Source organism: Lolium rigidum, chromosome 4, assembly GCF_022539505.1.
Source record: "Lolium rigidum isolate FL_2022 chromosome 4, APGP_CSIRO_Lrig_0.1, whole genome shotgun sequence".
NCBI lineage: Eukaryota > Viridiplantae > Streptophyta > Magnoliopsida > Poales > Poaceae > Lolium > Lolium rigidum.
In genome coordinates this window covers 260908311-260912353 of record NC_061511.1, presented here as the reverse complement: position 1 = coordinate 260912353, position 4043 = coordinate 260908311, and positions in this window count along the sequence as shown.

Sequence of the window (4043 nt, the reverse complement as noted above, 5' to 3'; positions counted from 1 at the left end):
CATATCAAAAATTCATCTATCGGTGCGTCAAGGCACATACCTCAACCAACAACACAACGTGACTAGTAAGTGCAGATGACCTTGAATGCGGTGACCAACTGCACCACTACATGTTATAGTTCGCAAGTCGTTGACATAACCACTCATGAAACACCGTTTAGTAAAATATTATATCCCTCGGAGTGGTACAACACAAATACTGCGGGTCCAACACTCTTTTATTTCATGACACATTACAAATAGTACAAAAAATCCAATATCTTTTCGGTCGAAAATGATTTGCAAATAAGTCCAAATTCAGATTTCCTATCTCTAAGATCTACGATACTTTGAGAAATGTAGTACCATATAGGCTCCTCGGCTAATCTAGCATATCTAACTTTGGTTTCTATCAACTAGTCTTCTGCTCCATCGATCCTATAGTCCTCACATGCAGTTGTTTCCTTCATCTTCAAGTCATGTGGAAGGCTCCTATATGCATTCTTATAATATAATCAAGGGCTTAAGAAGGTATTGAAAGAGCATGGTGATGTCTACGTGTGCTTCTATTCTTGTAGACAGTGTTGGGCCTCCAAGAACAGAGGTTTGTAGAACAGCAGCAAGTTTCCCTTAAGTGAATCACTCAAGGTTTATCGAACTCAGGGAGGTAGAGGTCAAAGATAGTCCTCTCAAGCAACCCTGCAATTAAGATACAAGAAGTCTCGTGTGTCCCCAACACACCTAATACACTTGTCAGATGTATAGGTGCACTAGTTCGGCGAAGAGATAGTAAAACACATGTGGTATAGATGGTGGTAATATTGCAGGAAGTAAAGATGCAGTAAAACAGTAAATAAGCGATGTTTGCAGTATTTGGAAACAAGGCCTAGGGATCCTACTTTCACTAGTGGACACTCTCAACATTGATCACATAACAAATAAATAACTTCTCTTCACTTGTGCTACATTCACACTCTCTTGTTGGATAACAAACACCATTCATTGTGTAGGGCTACAAGAGCTCCCTCAAGCCGGAGTAAACAAGCTCCACAACATTCGGAATTCATATTTAAGTAACCTCTAGAGTGTAATAGACCGTTGCAATTTAGACCGAGTACTAACATAGCATACACACTGCCACCAATAGCTATGAAAGGAGGAATAGATCACATCAATACTATCATAGTAATAGTTAACTCCATAATCTACAAGAGATTACAATCATAACCTACGCCAAGTACTACATGATGCACACACCGTCACCTTTACATCATGAAGGAGGAATAGACTACTTTAATAACATCACTAGAGTAGCACATAGATTAATAGTGATACAAAGCTCATCATATGGATCTCAATCATGTAAGGCAGCTCATGAGATCATTGTATTGAGGTACATGAGAGAGAGATTAACCACATAGCTACCGGTAGAGCCCTCCGCCTCGGGGGAGAACTACTCCCTCCTCATCATGGGAGACATCAACGGCGATGAAGATGGCGGTGGTGTTGATGGAGATGGATTCCGGGGGCAATTCCCCGTCCCGGCGGCGTGCCGGAACAGAGACTTATGTTCCCCGAACTTGGCTTCGCGATGGCGGCGGCTGCGTAACTTTTCTCGTCCCGTGGCTTATGTTTTTAGGGTTTTCGAGGCGGAGAGACTTTATAGGCGGAAGGGCAGCCTCGGAGGAGTCCTGGTGGTCCCACACCATAGGGGGGCGCCCCCCTGGCCGCGCCGCCCTGTGGGGTGGGGCCCCCAGGGCTCTCCTCTGGTGCCTCTCTTGCTCTCTGGAAGCTTCGTGGAAAAATAAGATTCTGGGCGTTGATTTCATCCAATTCCGAGAATATTTCCTTTGTAGGATTTCTGAAACCAAAAACAGCGAGAAAACGAGGACCGGCACTTCGGCATCTTGTTAATAGGTTAGTTCCAGAAAATGCATAAAAACGATATAAAGTGTGAACAAAACATGTAGGTATTGTCATAAAACTAGCATGGAACATCAGAAATTATTGATACGTTGGAGACGTATCAAGCATCCCCAAGCTTAGTTCCTACTCGCCCTCGATTAGGTAAACGATAACAATAATAATTTCTGAAGTGACATGCTACCAACATAATCTTGATCAACATTATTGTAAAGCATATGAGATTAATGGAGTGATTCAAAGCAATAGATTGCTAACAAAGAGATAATGACTAAACAACTGAATCATATAGCAAAACTTTTCATGAATAGTACTTTCAAGACAAGTATCAAAAAAACTTGCATAAGAGCTAACTCATAAAGCAATAGATTCAAAGTAAGAGGTTTCGAAGCAACACAAAGGATGATTAAGTTTCAGCAATTGCTTTCAACTTGTAACATGTATATCTCATGGATAATTGCCAACATAAAGTAATATAACAAGTGCAATAAGTAAACATGTAAGAATCAATGCACACAGTTGACACAAGTGTTTGCTTCTAAGATAGAAAGAAGTAGGTAAACTGACTCAACATAAAGTAAAAGAAAGGCCCTTCGCAGAGGGAAGCATGGATTACTATTTTTGTGCTAGAGCTTTTTGTTTTGAAAACATAGAAACAATTTTGTCAACGGTGGTAATAATTCATACGTGTTATGCATAAACTTCCTACAAGTTGCAAGCCTCATGCATCGAATACCAATAGTGCTCGCACCTTGTCCTAATTAGCTTGGATTTACATGGATTATCATTGCATAACATATGTTTCAACCAAGTGTCACAAAGGGGTACCTCTATGCCGCCTATACAAAGGTCCAAGGAGATAAATCGCATTTGATTTCTCGTTTTTGATAGATATCAACTAAGGACATCCATACCGGGACAACATAGAAAACAGATAATGGACTCCTCTTTAATGCATAAGCATTCAACAACAGATAATATTATCATAAGAGATTGAGGATTAATGTCCAAACTAAAAACTTCCAGCATGATACATGGCTTTGGTTAGCGGCCCAATGTTCTTCTCTAACAACATGCATACTCAAACCATTTAATCATGATAAATCACCCTTACTTCAGACAAGACGAACATGCATAGCAACTCACATGATATTCAACAAAGGTGTAAAAAGTTGATGGCGTCCCCGTAAACATGGTTACCGCTCAACAAGCAACTTATAAGAACTAAGATACATAGCTACATATTCATCACCACAATAGTTTTTAAGCTATTTTCCCATGAGCTATATATTGCAAAGATAAAGGAATGAAATTTTAAAGGTAGCACTCAAGTAATTTACTTTGGAATGGCAGAAAAATACCACATAGTAGGTAGATATGGTGGACACAAATGGCATGGGTTTTGGCTCAAGGTGTTTGGATGTACGAGAAGCATTTCCACTCAGTACAAGGCTTTGGCTAGCAAGGTTGTTTGAAGCAAACACAAGTATGAACAGTACAGACAAAACTTACACAAGAAGATATTGCAAGCATTATAAGACTCTACACTGTCTTCCTTGTTGTTCAAACACTTTTACCAGAAAATATCTAGACCTTAGAGAGATCAATCATGCAAACCAAATTTCAACAAGCTCTATGGTAGTTCTCCACTAATAGATTTAAACTACATGATGCAAGAGCTTAAACATGATCTATGAGAGCTCAAAACAATTGCCAAGTATCAAATTATTCAAGACAATATACCAATTATCATATGAAGCATTTTCTGTTTCCAACCAAATAGCAATAAGTGAAGCGATCAACTTTCGCCATTGAACATTAAAGCATAACTAAGAACACAAGTGTTCCATATGAAAAAGCGGAGCGTAATATCTCCAATACAAGGATTGTGGGATCCAACTTTATTCAAACCAAAACAACAATAAAAACAAACAGACGCTCCAAGTAAAGAACATAAGATGTGATGGAATAAAAATATAGTTTCACTAGAAGTGACCTGATAAGTTGTCGATGAAGAAGGGGGTGCATTGGGCATCCCCAAGCTTAGATGCTTGAGTCTTCTTGAAATATGCGAGGATGAACCACGGGGGCATCCCCAAGCTTAGACTTTTCACTCTTCTTGATCATATTGTATCATCCTC